Source organism: Megalopta genalis, unplaced genomic scaffold (genome assembly GCF_051020955.1).
Source record: "Megalopta genalis isolate 19385.01 unplaced genomic scaffold, iyMegGena1_principal scaffold0102, whole genome shotgun sequence".
NCBI classification, from domain to species: Eukaryota; Metazoa; Arthropoda; class Insecta; order Hymenoptera; family Halictidae; genus Megalopta; species Megalopta genalis.
Genome location: NW_027476171.1, coordinates 318,731 through 336,346, shown reverse-complemented (window position 1 = coordinate 336,346; position 17,616 = coordinate 318,731).

Genomic DNA, 17,616 nt, shown 5'->3' with positions numbered 1-17,616 from the left:
TCGCCTGCATATGAAGCTATATCACTTATATCGCAATTATCTGAAGGTAAATCATTTGTTTCTCATGTATTTGAAGATAAGCCTTGTACTTCGCATTGATTTGAAGCTAACTCGATTGTTTCGCCTGCTTATGAAGCTATATCACTTATATCGCAATTATCTAAAGATAAATCATTTGTTTCGCATGAATTTGAATCTAAGCCTTCTACTTCGCATTGATTTGCAGCTAACTCGATTGTTTCGCCTGCATTTGAAGCTGAATCATGTATATCACAAGTACTTGAAGCTAAACCATTTGTTTCGCATGAATTTGAAGCTAAGCCTTCTACTTGGCATTGATTTGAATCTAAATCATGTGTTTCGCTTGGTTTTGAAGCTAACTCATCTGTAACGCATGCAGTTGAAGGTGAATCATGTATATCACAAGTATTTGAATCTAAACCGTTTGATTCGCATGGATTTGAAGATAAGCCTTCTACTTCGCATTGATTCGCAGCTAAATCATGTGTTTCGCTTGGATTTGAAGCAAACACGTTTGTTTCTCATGCAGTTGAAGCTATATCACTTATGTTCGCAAGTATTTGGAGCTAAATCATTCGTTTCGCACGGAGTTGAAGCTAAACCTTCTACTTCGCATTGATTTGAAGCTAAATCAAGTGTTTCGCTTGGATTTGAAGCTAACTCGTTTGTTTCGCATGCAGTTGTAGCTAAATCATGTATATCACAAGTATTTGAAGATAATCCATTTGTTTTGCATGGATTCGAAAATCAGCCTTCTATTTCGCATTGATTTGAAGCTAAATCATGTGTTTCTCATGGATTTGAAGCTAACTCGTTTGTTTCGCATGCAGTTGAAGCTAAATCACGTTTATCACAAGTATCTGAATATAAACCATCTGTGTCGCATGACTATTGAGCTAAACCATGTGTTTCGCATGAATTTGAAGCTAAATGATGTGTTTCGCATGGATATGAAGCTAACTCTTTTGTTTCGCCTGCATTTGAAGATAAATAATGTATATCACAAGTACTTGATGCACCAGCGTTTGATTCGCATGGATTTGAAGCTAAGCCTTCTACTTCGCATTGATTTGTAGCTAAATCATGTGTTACGCTTGGTTTTGAAGCTAACTCTTTTGTTTCGCCTGCATTTGAAGATAAATCATTTATATCACAAGTACTTGAAGCTCAACCATTTGATTCGCATGTATTTGGAGCTAAGCCTTCTACTTCGCATTGATTTGAAGCTAAATCATGTGTTTCGTTTGGATTTGAAGCAAACACGTTTGTTTCTCATGCAGTTGAAGCTATATCACTTATGTTCGCAAGTATTTGGAGCTAAATCATTCGTTTCGCACGGAGTTGAAGCTAAACCTTCTACTTCGCATTGATTTGAAGCTAAATCAAGTGTTTCGCTTGGATTTGAAGCTAACTCGTTTGTTTCGCATGCAGTTGAAGCAAAATCATGTATGTCACAAGTATTTGAAGCTAAACCATTTCTTTCGCATGAATTTGAAGCTAAGCCTTCTACTTCGCATTGATTTGAAGCTAACTCGATTGTTTCGCCTGCATTTGAAGCTGAATCATGTATATCACAAGTATTTGAAGCTAAACCATTTGTTTCGCATGAATTTGAAGCTAAGCCTTCTACTTGGCATTGATTTGAATCCAAATCATGTGTTTCGCTTGGTTTTGAAGCTAACTCATCTGTAACGCATGCAGTTGAAGGTGAATCATGTATATCACAAGTATTTGAATCTAAACCGTTTGATTCGCATGGATTTGAAGCTAAGCCTTCTACTTCGCATTGATTTGCAGCTATATCATGTGTTTCGATTGCTTTTGAAGCTAACTGGTTTGTTTCGCATGCAGTTGAAGCTGAATCATGTATATCACAAGTATTTGAAGCTAAACCATTTCTTTCGCATGAATTTGAAGCTAAGCCTTCTACTTCGCATTGATTTGAAGCTAAATCATGTGTGTCGTTTGGTTTTGATGCTAACTCGTTTGTTTCGCATGCAGTTGAAGCTAAATCATGTATATCACAAGAATTTGAAGCTAAACCATTTGTTTCGCATGGATTTGAAGATAAGCCTCGTACTTCGCATTAATTTGAAGCTAACTCGATTGATTCGACTGCATTTGAATCTATATCACTTATATCGCAATTATCTGAAGATAAATCATTTGCTTCTCATGTATTTGAAGCTAAGCCGTCTATTTCGCACTGATTTGAAGCTAAATCAAATGTTTCGCATGGATTTGAAGCTAACTCTTTTGTTTCGCCTGCATTTGAAGATAAATCATGTATATCACAAGTATTTGAAGCTAAACCGTTTGATTCGCATGGATTTGAAGATATGCCTTCTACATCGCATTGATTTGAAGCTAAATCATGTGTTACGCTGTGATTTGTAGCTAACTCGTTTGTTTCGCATGCAGTTGATGCTAAATCATGTTTATCAAAAGTATTTGAAGCTATAGCATTTGTTTCGCATGGTTTTGAAGCTAAGCCTTCTACTTCGCATTGATTTGAAGTTAAATCATGTGTTTCTCTTTGATTTGAAGCAAACTTGTTTGCTTCGCATGCAGTTGAAGCTAATTCATGTTTATCACAAGTATCTGAATCTAAACCATCTGTTTCGCAAGACTATGAAGCTATGAAGATAAACCATGTGTTTCGCTTGGTTTTGAAGCTAACTCGTTTGTTTCGTTTGCAGTTGAAGCTAAATCACGTTTATCACAAGTATCTGAATATAAACCATCTGTGTCGCATGACTATTGAGCTAAACCATGTGTTTCGCATGAATTTGAAGCTAAATGATGTGTTTCGCATGGATATGAAGCTAACTCTTTTGTTTCGCCTGCATTTGAAGATAAATAATGTATATCACAAGTACTTGATGCACAAGCGTTTGATTCGCATGGATTTGAAGCTAAGCCTTCTACTTCGCATTGATTTGCAGCTAAATCATGTGTTACGCTTGGTTTTGAAGCTAACTCTTTTGTTTCGCCTGCATTTGAAGATAAATCATTTATATCACAAGTACTTGAAGCTCAACCATTTGATTCGCATGTATTTGGAGCTAAGCCTTCTACTTCGCATTGATTTGAAGCTAAATCATGTGTTTCGTTTGGATTTGAAGCAAACACGTTTGTTTCTCATGCAGTTGAAGCTATATCACTTATGTTCGCAAGTATTTGGAGCTAAATCATTCGTTTCGCACGGAGTTGAAGCTAAACCTTCTACTTCGCATTGATTTGAAGCTAAATCAAGTGTTTCGCTTGGATTTGAAGCTAACTCGTTTGTTTCGCATGCAGTTGTAGCTAAATCATGTATATCACAAGTATTTGAAGATAATCCATTTGTTTTGCATGGATTCGAAAATCAGCCTTCTATTTCGCATTGATTTGAAGCTAAATCATGTGTTTCTCATGGATTTGAAGCTAACTCGTTTGTTTCGCATGCAGTTGAAGCTAATTCATGTATATCACAAGTATTTGAAGCTAAATCATTTGTTTCGCATGGATTTGAATATAATCCGTTTACTTCGCAATTGATTTGAAGCTAAACCATTTGTTTCGCATGGAATTAAAGCTAAACCTTCTACTTCGCATTGATTTGAAACTAAATCATGTATTTCGCATGGATTTGAATCTAACTCGATTGTTTCGCGTGCTTTTATAGCTATATCACATTTATCGCAATTATCTGAATATAAATCATTTGTTTCTCATGTATTTGAAGCTGAACCTACTACTTCGCATTGATTTGCAGCTAAATCATGTGTTTCGCTTGGTTTTGAAGCTAACTCTTTTGTTTCGCCTGCATTTGAAGGTGAATCATGTATATCACAAGTATTTGAAGCTAAACCGTTTGATTCGCATGGCTTTGAAGCTAAGCCTTCTACTTCGCATTGATTTGCAGCTAAATCATGTGTTTCGCATGGTTTTGAAGCTACCTCGATTGTTTCGCATGCAGTTGAAGCTAAATCATGTATATCACAAGTATTTTAAGCTAAACCATTTGTTTCTCATGTATTTGATGCTAAGCCTTCCACTTCGCATTGATTTGAAGCTAACTCGATTGTTTCGCCTGCATATGAATCTATATCACTTATATCGCAATTATCTGAAGATAAATCATTCGTTTCTCATATATTTGAAGATAAGCCTTGTACTTCGCATTGATTTGTAGCTAAATCATGCGTTTCGCTTGGTTTTGAAGATAACTCGTTTGTTTCGCATGCAGTTGAAGCTAAATCATGTTTATCACAAGTATCTGAATATAAACCATCTGTTTCGCATGAATATTAAGCTAAACCATGTGTTTCGCATGAATTTGAAGCTAAATGATGTGTTTCAATTGGTTTTGAAGCTAACTCTTTTGTTTCGCCTGCATTTGAAGATAAATCATGTATAGCACAAGTATTTGAATCTAAACCATTTCTTTCGCATGGATTTGAAGATGAGCCTTCTACTTCGCATTGATTTGAAGCTAATTCGATTGTTTCGCCTGCATTTGAAGCTATATCACTTATATCGCAATTATCTGAAGATAAATCACTTGTTTCTCATGTATTTGAAGCTAAGCCTTCCACTTCGCATTGATTTGAACCTAAATAATGTGTTTCGCTTGGATTTGACGGTAAAGCGTTTGTTTCGCATGCAGTTGAAGCTAAATCATGTATATCACAAGTATTTGAAGCTAAACCATTTGTTTCTCATGTATTAGAAACTAAGCGTTCCAATTCGCATTGATTTGAATCTCACTCGATTGTTTCGCCTGCATATGAAGCTATATCACTTATATCGCAATTATCTGAAGGTAAATCATTTGTTTCTCATGTATTTGAAGATAAGCCTTGTACTTCGCATTGATTTGAAGCTAACTCGATTGTTTCGCCTGCTTATGAAGCTATATCACTTATATCGCAATTATCTAAAGATAAATCATTTGTTTCGCATGAATTTGAATCTAAGCCTTCTACTTCGCATTGATTTGCAGCTAACTCGATTGTTTCGCCTGCATTTGAAGCTGAATCATGTATATCACAAGTACTTGAAGCTAAACCATTTGTTTCGCATGAATTTGAAGCTAAGCCTTCTACTTGGCATTGATTTGAATCTAAATCATGTGTTTCGCTTGGTTTTGAAGCTAACTCATCTGTAACGCATGCAGTTGAAGCTGAATCATGTATATCACAAGTATTTGAAGCTAAACCATTTCTTTCGCATGAATTTGAAGCTAAGCCTTCTACTTCGCATTGATTTGAAGCTAAATCATGTGTGTCGTTTGGTTTTGATGCTAACTCGTTTGTTTCGCATGCAGTTGAAGCTAAATCATGTATATCACAAGAATTTGAAGCTAAACCATTTGTTTCGCATAGATTTGAAGATAAGCCTCCTACTTCGCATTAATTTGAAGCTAACTCAATTGATTCGACGGCATTTGAATCTATATCACTTATGTCGCAATTATCTGAAGATAAATCATTTGCTTCTCATGTATTTGAAGCTAAGCCGTCTATTTCGCACTGATTTGAAGCTCAATCATATGTTTCGCATGGATTTGAAGCTGCATCACTTATATCGCAATTATCTGAATATGAATCATTTGTTTTTCGTGTGTTTGAAGCTAAGCCTTCTACTTCGCATTGATTCGAAGCTAAATCATGTGAATCGCATGGATTTGAAGCTAACTCGTTTGTTTCGCATGCAGTTGAAGCTAAATCATGTATATCGCAAGTATGTGAAGCTAAACCATTTGTTTCGGATGGATTTGAAGATAAGCCTTCTACTTCGCATTGATTTAAATCCAAATCTTGTGTATGGAATGGATTTGAAGTTAACTCGTTTGATTCGCCTGCATTTGAAGATAAATCATGTATATCACAAGTATTTGAAGCTAAACCATTTGTTTCGCATGGATTTGAAGATAAGCCTCCTACTTCCCATTAATTTGAAGCTAACTCGATTGATTCGACTGCATTTGAATCTATATCACTTATATCGCAATTATCTGAAGATAAATAATTTGCTTCTCATGTATTTGAAGCTAAGCCGTCTATTTCGCATTGATTTGAAGTTAAATCATGTGTTTCGCATGGATTTGAAGCTAACTCGTTTGCTTCGCATGCATTTGAAGCTGAATCATGTATATCACAAGTATTTGAAGATAAACCATTTGTTTCGCATGAATTTGAAACTAAGCCTTCTACTTCGCATTGATTTGCTGCTAAATCATGTGTTTCGCTGGGATTTGAAGCTAACTCGTTTGTTTCGCATGCAGTTGAAGCCAAATCATGTTTATCAAAAGTATTTGAAGCTATAGCATTTGTTTCGCATGGATTTGAAGCTAAGCCATCTACTTCTCATTGAGTTGAAGTTAAATCATGTGTTTCTCCTGGAATTGAAGCAAACTTGTTTGTTTCGCATGCTGTTGAAGCTAAATCATGTTTATCACAAGTATCTGAATCTAAACCATCTGTTTCGCAAGAATATGAAGCTATGAAGCCAAACCATGTGTTTCGAATGAATTTGAAACTAAATGATGTGTTTCGCATGGATTTGAAGCTAACTCTTTTGTTTCGACTGCATCTGAAGATAAATCATGTATATCACAAGTATTTGAAGCTAAACCGTTTGATTCGCATGGATTTGAAGCTAAGCCTTCTACTTCGCATTGATTTGCAGCTAAATCATGTGTTTCGCTTGGTTTTGAAGCTAACTCATCTGTAACGCATGCAGTTGAAGCTGAATCATGTATATCACAAGTATTTGAAGCTAAACCATTTCTTTCGCATGAATTTGAAGCTAAGCCTTCTACTTCGCATTGATTTGAAGCTAACTCGATTGTTTCGCCTGCATTTGAAGCTGAATCATGTATGTCACAAGTATTTGAAGCTAAACCATATGTTCCGCATCAATTTGAAGCTAAGCCTTCTACTTGGCATTGATTTGAATCTAAATCATGTGTTTCGCTTGGTTTTGAAGCTAACTCATCTGTAACGCATGCAGATGAAGGTGAATCATGTATATCAAAAGTATTTGAATCTAAACCGATTGATTCGCATGGATTTAAAGATAAGCCTTCTACTTCGCATTGATTCGCAGCTAAATCATGTGTTTCGCTTGGTTTTGAAGCTAACTCTTTTGTTTCGCCTGCATTGGAAGATAAATCATGTACATCACAAGTATTTTAAGCTAAACCGTTTGATTCGCATGGATTTGAAGCTAAGCCTTCTACTTCGCATTGATTTGCAGCTATATCATGTGTTTCGCTTGCTTTTGAAGCTAACTCGTTTGCTTCGCATGCAGTTGAAGCTATATCGCTTATATTCGCAAGTATTTGAAACCAAATCATTCGATTCGCATGAATTTGAAACTAGGGCTTCTACTTCGCATTGATTTCAAGCTAAATCATGTGTTTCGTTTGGATTTGAAGCTAACTCGTTTGTTTCGCATGCAGTTGAAGCTAAATCATGTATATCAAAAGTATTCGAAGCTAAACCATTTGTATCGCATGGATTTGAAGCTAAGCCTTCTAATGCGCAATGATTCGAAGCTAAATCATGTGTATTGCTTGGATTTGAATCTAACTCGATTGTTTCGCATTCCTTCTACTTCGAATTCATTTGAAGTTTGGATTAGAAGCTAACTCGATTGTTTCGCAATGCAGTTTATGCTAAATCATGTATAAAACATGTATTTAAAGCTAAACCATTTATTTCGCATGTATTTGAAGCTAAGACTTATACTTCGCATGAATTTGAATCTAAATCATGTGTTTCGCTTGGATTTGAAGCTAACTCGATTGTTTCGCATGCAGTTAAAGCTAAATCATGTATATCACAAGTATTTGAAGCTATACCATTCGTTTTGCATGGATTTGAAGCTAAGCCTTCTACTTCGCATGAATTTGAATCTAAATCATGTGTATCGCTTGGTTTTGAAGCCTACTGGTTCGTTTCGCCTGCATTTGAAGCTAATTCATGTATATCACAAGTATTTGTAGCTAAACCATGTGTTTCGCAGGGATTTGAAGCTAACTCGTTATTTTCGCCTGCATTTGAAGATAAATCATGTATATCACAAGTATCTGAAGTTAAACCATTTGTTTCGCATGGATTTGGAGCTAAGCCTTCTACTTCGCATTGATTTGAAGCTAAATCATGTGTTACGCCTGGATTTTAAGCTAACTTTCTTGCTTCGCCTGCATTTGAATCTATATCAGTTATATCGCAAGTATATGAAGCTAAATCAATTGTATCGCATGGATTTGATGCTAAGCCTTCTACTTCGCATTGATTTGAAGCTAAATCTTGTGTTTCTCTTGGATTTGAAGCTAACTCGTTTGTTTCGCATGCAGTTGAAGCTAAATCATGTATATCACAAGTATTTGAAGCGAAACCATTTGATTCACATGGATTTGGAACTATTCCTTCCACTTCGCATTGGCTTGTAGCTAAATCACGTGTTTCGCATGGATTTGAAGTTAACTCGTTTGTTTCGCCTGCATTTGAAGCTATATCACTTATATTCGCAAGTATTTGAAAGTAAATAATTCGTTTCGCATGGATTTGAATCTAAGCCTCCTACTTCGCATGAATTTGAATCTAAATCATGTGTTTCGCTTGCATTTGAAGCTAATTCGTTTGTTTCGCATGCAGTTGAAGCTAAATCATGTAAATCACAAGTATTCGAAGCTAAACCATTTGTATCGCATGGATTTGAAGCTAAGCCTTCTAATGCGCAATGATTCGAAGCTAAATCATGTGTTTTGATTGGATTTGAAGCTAACTCGATTGGTTCGCATTCCTTCTACTTCGAATTCATTTGAAGTTTGGATTAGAAGCTAACTCGATTGTTTCGCAATGCACTTTACGGTAAATCATGTACAAAACATGTATTTGAAGCTAAACCATTTATTTCGCATGTATTTGAAGCTAAGACTTATACTTTGCATGAAATTGAAGCTAAATCATGTGTTTCGCTTGGATTTGAAGCTAACTCGTTAGTTTCGCATGCAGTTGAAGCTATATCGCTTATATTCGCAAGTATTAGAAGCCAAATCATTCGTTTCGCATAAATTTGAAACTAAGGCAACTACTTCGCATGAATTTGAATCTAAATCATGTGTTTCGCTTGGATTTGAAGCTAACTCGATTGTTTCGCATGCAGTTAAAGCTAAATCATGTATATCACAAGTATTTGAAGCTATACCATTCGTTTTGCATGGATTTGAAGCTAAGCCTTCTACTTCGCATGAATTTGAATCTAAATCATGTGTATCGCTTGGTTTTGAAGCCTACTGGTTCGTTTCGCCTGCATTTGAAGCTAATTCATGTATATCACAAGTATTTGTAGCTAAACCATGTGTTTCGCAGGGATTTGAAGCTAACTCGTTATTTTCGCCTGCATTTGAAGATAAATCATGTATATCACAAGTATCTGAAGTTAAACCATTTGTTTCGCATGGATTTGGAGCTAAGCCTTCTACTTCGCATTGATTTGAAGCTAAATCATGTGTTACGCCTGGATTTTAAGCTAACTTTCTTGCTTCGCCTGCATTTGAATCTATATCAGTTATATCGCAAGTATATGAAGCTAAATCAATTGTATCGCATGGATTTGATGCTAAGCCTTCTACTTCGCATTGATTTGAAGCTAAATCTTGTGTTTCTCTTGGATTTGAAGCTAACTCGTTTGTTTCGCATGCAGTTGAAGCTAAATCATGTATATCACAAGTATTTGAAGCGAAACCATTTGATTCACATGGATTTGGAACTATTCCTTCCACTTCGCATTGGCTTGTAGCTAAATCACGTGTTTCGCATGGATTTGAAGTTAACTCGTTTGTTTCGCCTGCATTTGAAGCTATATCACTTATATTCGCAAGTATTTGAAAGTAAATAATTCGTTTCGCATGGATTTGAATCTAAGCCTCCTACTTCGCATGAATTTGAATCTAAATCATGTGTTTCGCTTGCATTTGAAGCTAATTCGTTTGTTTCGCATGCAGTTGAAGCTAAATCATGTAAATCACAAGTATTCGAAGCTAAACCATTTGTATCGCATGGATTTGAAGCTAAGCCTTCTAATGCGCAATGATTCGAAGCTAAATCATGTGTTTTGCTTGGATTTGAAGCTAACTCGATTGTTTCGCATTCCTTCTACTTCGCATTGATTTGAAGTTTGGATTAGAAGGTAACTCGTTTGTTTCGCAATGCAGTTTATGCTAAATCATGTATAAAACATGTATTTGAAGCTAAATCATTTATTTCGCATGTATTTGAAGCTAAGACTTATACTTTGCATGAAATTGAAGCTAAACATGTGTTTCGCTTGGATTTGAAGCTAACTCGTTAGTTTCGCATGCAGTTGAAGCTATATCGCTTATATTCGCAAGTATTTGAAGCCAAATCATTCGTTTCGCATAAATTTGAAACTAAGGCTACTACTTCGCATTGATTTGAAGCTAAATCATGTGTTTCGCTTGGATTTGAAGCTAACTCGTTTGTTCCGCATGCAGTTGAAGCTAAATCATGTATATCACAAGTATTTGAAGCTAAACCATTCGTTTCGCATGGATTTGAATCTAATCCTCCTACTTCGCATGAGTTTGAATCTAAATCATGTGTTTCGCTTGCATTTGAAGCTAATTCGTTTGTTTCGCATGCAGTTGAAGCTAAATTATGTATAAACAAGTATTTGAAGCTAAACCATTTGCATCGCAAGGATTTGAAGCTAAACCATGTGATTCGCAAGAATTTGAAGCTAAATCATGTGTTTCGCTTGGATTTGAAACTAACTCGTTTGTTTCGCATGCAGTTGAAGCTATATCGCTTATATTCACAAGTATATGAAACCAAATCATTCGATTCGCATGAATTTGAAACTAGGGCTTCTACTTCGCATTGATTTCAAGCTAAATCATGTGTTTCGCTTGGATTTGAAACTAACTCGTTTGTTTCGCATGCAGTTGAAGCTAAATCATGTATATCACAAGTATTTGAAGCTAAACCGTTCGTTTCGCAAGAATATGAAGCTATGAAGCTAGTCCATGTGATTCGCATGAATTTGAAGCTAAATCATGTTATTCGCATGGATTTGAAGCTATATCACATATATCGCAATTATCTGAAGATAAATCATTTGTTTCTCATGTATTTAAAGCTAAGCCTTCTACTTCGGAGGAATTTGAAGCTAAATCATGTGTTTCGATTGGATTTGAAGCTAACTCGTTTGATTCGCATGCAGTTGAAGCTATATCGCTTATATTCGCAAGTATTTGAAACCAAATCATTCGATTCGCATGAATTTGAAACTAGGGCTTCTACTTCGCATTGATTTCAAGCTAAATCATGTGTTTCGCTTGGATTTGAAGCTAACTCGCTTGTTTCGCATGCAGTTGAAGATAAATCATGTATATCACAAGTATTTGAAGCCAAATCATTCGTTTCGCATAAATTTGAAACTAAGGCAACTACTTCGCATTGATTTGAAGCTAAATCATGTGTTTCGCTTGGATTTGAAGCTAACTCGTTTGTTTCGCATGCAGTTGAAGCTAAAACATGTACATCACAAGTATCTGAATCTAATCCATCTGTTTCGCAAGAATATGAAGCTATGAATCTAGTCCATGTGATTCGCATGAATTTGAAGCTAAATCATGTGATTCGCATGGATTTGAAGCTATATCACATATATCGCAATTATCTGAAGATAGATCATTTGTTTCTCATGTATTTAAAGCTAAGCCTTCTACTTCGGAGGAATTTGAAGCTAAAGCATGTGTTTCGATTGGATTTGAAGCTAACTCGTTTGTTTCGCATGCAGTTGAAGCTACATCGCTTATATTCGCAAGTATTTGAAACCAAATCATTCGATTCGCATGAATTTGAAACTAGGGCTTCTACTTCGCATTGATTTCAAGCTAAATCATGTGTTTCGCTTGGATTTGAAGCTAACTCGTTTGTTTCGCATGCAGTTGAAGCTAAATCATGTATATCACAAGTATTTGAAGCTAAACCTTTCGTTTCGCATGGATTTGAATCTAAGCCTCCTACGTCGCATGAATTTGAATCTAAATCATGTGTTTCGCTTGGATTTGAAGCTAACTCGTTTGTTTCGCATGCAGTTGAAGCTAAATCATGTATATCACAAGTATTCGAAGCGAAACCATTTGAATCGCATGGATTTGAAGCTAAGCCTTTTAATGCGCAATGATTCGAAGCTAAATCATGTGTTTTGATTGGATTTGAAGCTAACTCGATTGGTTCGCATTCCTTCTACTTCGAATTCATTTGAAGTTTTGATTAGAAGCTAACTCGATTGTTTCGCAATGCACTTTATGGTAAATCATGTACAAAACATGTATTTGAAGCTAAACCATTTATTTCGCATGTATTTGAAGCTAAGACTTATACTTTGCATGAAATTGAAGCTAAATCATGTGTTTCGCTTGGATTTGAAGCTAACTCGTTAGTTTCGCATGCAGTTGAAGCTATATCGCTTATATTCGCAAGTATTAGAAGCCAAATCATTCGTTTCGCATAAATTTGAAACTAAGGCAACTACTTCGCATGAATTTGAAGCTAAATCATGTGATTCGCATGGATTTGAAGCTATATCACATATATAACCCAATTATCTGAAGATAGATCATTTGTTTCTCATGTATTTAAAGCTAAGCCTTCTACTTCGGAGGAATTTGAAGCTAAATCATGTGTTTCGATTGGATTTGAAGCTAACTCGTTTGTTTCGCATGCAGTTGAAGCTATATCGCTTATATTCGCAAGTATTTGAAACCAAATCATTCGATTCGCATGAATTTGAAACTAGGGCTTCTACTTCGCATTGATTTCAAGCTAAATCATGTGTTTCGCTTGGATTTGAAGCTAACTCGTTTGTTTCGCATGCAGTTGAAGCTAAATCATGTATATCACAAGTATTTGAAGCTAAACCGTTCGTTTCGCATGGATTTGAATCTAAGCCTCCTACGTCGCATGAATTTGAATCTAAATCTTGTGTTTCGCTTGGATTTGAAGCTAACTCGTTTGTTTCGCATGCAGTTGAAGCTAAATCATGTATATCACAAGTATTCGAAGCTAAACCATTTGTATCGCATGGATTTGAATCTAAGCCTCCTACATCGCATGAATTTGAATCTAAATCATGTGTTTCGCTTGCATTTGAAGCTAATTCGTATGTTTCGCATGCAGTTGAAGCTATATCGCTTATATTCGCAAGTATTTGAAACCAAATCATTCGATTCGCATGAATTTGAAACTAGGGCTTCTACTTCGCATTGATTTCAAGCTAAATCATGTGTTTCGCTTGGATTTGAAGCTAACTCGTTAGTTTCGCATGCAGTTGAAGCTATATCGCTTATATTCGCAAGTATTAGAAGCCAAATCATTCGTTTCGCATAAATTTGAAACTAAGGCAACTACTTCGCATTGATTTGAAGCTAAATCATGTGTTTCGCTTGGATTTGAAGCTAACTCGTTTGTTTCGCATGCAGTTGAAGCTAAATCATGTATATCACAAGTATTTGAATCTAAACCATGTGTTTCGCATGGATTTGAATCTAAGCCTCCTACATCGCATGAATTTGAATCTAAATCATGTGTTTCGCTTGGATTTGAAGCTAACTCGTTTGTTTCGCATGCAGTTAAAGCTAAATCATGTATAACACAAGTATTTGAAGCTATACCATTCGTTTTGCATGGATTTGAAGCTAAGCCTTCTACTTCGCATGAATTTGAATCTAAATCATGTGTATCGCTTGGTTTTGAAGCCTACTGGTTCGTTTCGCCTGCATTTGAAGCTAATTCATGTATATCACAAGTATTTGTAGCTAAACCATGTGTTTCGCAGGGATTTGAAGCTAACTCGTTATTTTCGCCTGCATTTGAAGATAAATCATGTATATCACAAGTATCTGAAGTTAAACCATTTGTTTCGCATGGATTTGGAGCTAAGCCTTCTACTTCGCATTGATTTGAAGCTAAATCATGTGTTACGCCTGGATTTTAAGCTAACTTTCTTGTTTCGCCTGCATTTGAATCTATATCAGTTATATCGCAAGTATATGAAGCTAAATCAATTGTATCGCATGGATTTGATGCTAACCCTTCTACTTCGCATTGATGTGAAGCTAAATCTTGTGTTTCTCTTGGATTTGAAGCTAACTCGTTTGTTTCGCATGCAGTTGAAGCTAAATCATGTATATCACAAGTATTTGAAGCTAAACCATTCGTTTCGCATGGATTTGAATCTAAGCCTCCTACTTCGCATGAATTTGAATCCAAATCATGTGTTTCGCTTGCATTTGAAGCTAATTCGTTTGTTTCGCATGCAGTTGAAGCTAAATCATGTAAATCACAAGTATTCGAAGCTAAACCATTTGTATCGCATGGATTTGAAGCTAAGCCTTCTAATGCGCAATGATTCGAAGCTAAATCATGTGTTTTGCTTGGATTTGAAGCTAACTCGATTGTTTCGCATTCCTTCTACTTCGCATTGATTTGAAGTTTGGATTAGAAGGTAACTCGTTTGTTTCGCAATGCAGTTTATGCTAAATCATGTATAAAACATGTATTTGAAGCTAAATCATTTATTTCGCATGTATTTGAAGCTAAGACTTATACTTTGCATGAAATTGAAGCTAAACATGTGTTTCGCTTGGATTTGAAGCTAACTCGTTAGTTTCGCATGCAGTTGAAGCTATATCGCTTATATTCGCAAGTATTTGAAGCCAAATCATTCGTTTCGCATAAATTTGAAACTAAGGCTACTACTTCGCATTGATTTGAAGCTAAATCATGTGTTTCGCTTGGATTTGAAGCTAACTCGTTTGTTCCGCATGCAGTTGAAGCTAAATCATGTATATCACAAGTATTTGAAGCTAAACCATTCGTTTCGCATGGATTTGAATCTAATCCTCCTACTTCGCATGAATTTGAATCTAAATCATGTGTTTCGCTTGCATTTGAAGCTAATTCGTTTGTTTCGCATGCAGTTGAAGCTAAATTATGTATAAACAAGTATTTGAAGCTAAACCATTTGCATCGCAAGGATTTGAAGCTAAACCATGTGATTCGCAAGAATTTGAAGCTAAATCATGTGTTTCGCTTGGATTTGAAACTAACTCGTTTGTTTCGCATGCAGTTGAAGCTATATCGCTTATATTCACAAGTATATGAAACCAAATCATTCGATTCGCATGAATTTGAAACTAGGGCTTCTACTTCGCATTGATTTCAAGCTAAATCATGTGTTTCGCTTGGATTTGAAACTAACTCGTTTGTTTCGCATGCAGTTGAAGCTAAATCATGTATATCACAAGTATTTGAAGCTAAACCGTTCGTTTCGCAAGAATATGAAGCTATGAAGCTAGTCCATGTGATTCGCATGAATTTGAAGCTAAATCATGTGATTCGCATGGATTTGAAGCTATATCACATATATCGCAATTATCTGAAGATAAATCATTTGTTTCTCATGTATTTAAAGCTAAGCCTTCTACTTCGGAGGAATTTGAAGCTAAATCATGTGTTTCGATTGGATTTGAAGCTAACTCGTTTGATTTGCATGCAGTTGAAGCTATATCGCTTATATTCGCAAGTATTTGAAACCAAATCATTCGATTCGCATGAATTTGAAACTAGGGCTTCTACTTCGCATTGATTTCAAGCTAAATCATGTGTTTCGCTTGGATTTGAAGCTAACTCGCTTGTTTCGCATGCAGTTGAAGATAAATCATGTATATCACAAGTATTTGAAGCCAAATCATTCGTTTCGCATAAATTTGAAACTAAGGCAACTACTTCGCATTGATTTGAAGCTAAATCATGTGTTTCGCTTGGATTTGAAGCTAACTCGTTTGTTTCGCATGCAGTTGAAGCTAAAACATGTACATCACAAGTATCTGAATCTAATCCATCTGTTTCGCAAGAATATGAAGCTATGAATCTAGTCCATGTGATTCGCATGAATTTGAAGCTAAATCATGTGATTCGCATGGATTTGAAGCTATATCACATATATCGCAATTATCTGAAGATAGATCATTTGTTTCTCATGTATTTAAAGCTAAGCCTTCTACTTCGGAGGAATTTGAAGCTAAAGCATGTGTTTCGATTGGATTTGAAGCTAACTCGTTTGTTTCGCATGCAGTTGAAGCTATATCGCTTATATTCGCAAGTATTTGAAACCAAATCATTCGATTCGCATGAATTTGAAACTAGGGCTTCTACTTCGCATTGATTTCAAGCTAAATCATGTGTTTCGCTTGGATTTGAAGCTAACTCGTTTGTTTCGCATGCAGTTGAAGCTAAATCATGTATATCACAAGTATTTGAAGCTAAACCGTTCGTTTCGCATGGATTTGAATCTAAGCCTCCTACGTCGCATGAATTTGAATCTAAATCATGTGTTTCGCTTGGATTTGAAGCTAACTCGTTTGTTTCGCATGCAGTTGAAGCTAAATCATGTATATCACAAGTATTCGAAGCGAAACCATTTGAATCGCATGGATTTGAAGCTAAGCCTTCTAATGCGCAATGATTCGAAGCTAAATCATGTGTTTTGATTGGATTTGAAGCTAACTCGATTGGTTCGCATTCCTTCTACTTCGAATTCATTTGAAGTTTGGATTAGAAGCTAACTCGATTGTTTCGCAATGCACTTTATGGTAAATCATGTACAAAATATGTATTTGAAGCTAAACCATTTATTTCGCATGTATTTGAAGCTAAGACTTATACTTTGCATGAAATTGAAGCTAAATCATGTGTTTCGCTTGGATTTGAAGCTAACTCGTTAGTTTCGCATGCAGTTAAAGCTATATCGCTTATATTCGCAAGTATTAGAAGCCAAATCATTCGTTTCGCATAAATTTGAAACTAAGGCAACTACTTCGCATGAATTTGAAGCTAAATCATGTGATTCGCATGGATTTGAAGCTATATCACATATATAACCCAATTATCTGAAGATAGATCATTTGTTTCTCATGTATTTAAAGCTAAGCCTTCTACTTCGGAGGAATTTGAAGCTAAATCATGTGTTTCGATTGGATTTGAAGCTAACTCGTTTGTTTCGCATGCAGTTGAAGCTATATCGCTTATATTCGCAAGTATTTGAAACCAAATCATTCGATTCGCATGAATTTGAAACTAGGGCTTCTACTTCGCATTGATTTCAAGCTAAATCATGTGTTTCGCTTGGATTTGAAGCTAACTCGTTTGTTTCGCATGCAGTTGAGGCTAAATCATGTATATCACAAGTATTTGAAGCTAAACCGTTCGTTTCGCATGGATTTGAATCTAAGCCTCCTACGTCGCATGAATTTGAATCTAAATCATGTGTTTCGCTTGGATTTGAAGCTAACTCGTTTGTTTCGCATGCAGTTGAAGCTAAATCATGTATATCACAAGTATTCGAAGCCAAACCATTTGTATCGCATGGATTTGAATCTAAGCCTCCTACATCGCATGAATTTGAATCTAAATCATGTGTTTCGCTTGCATTTGAAGCTACTTCGTTTGTTTCGCATGCAGTTGAAGCTATATCGCTTATATTCGCAAGTATTTGAAACCAAATCAT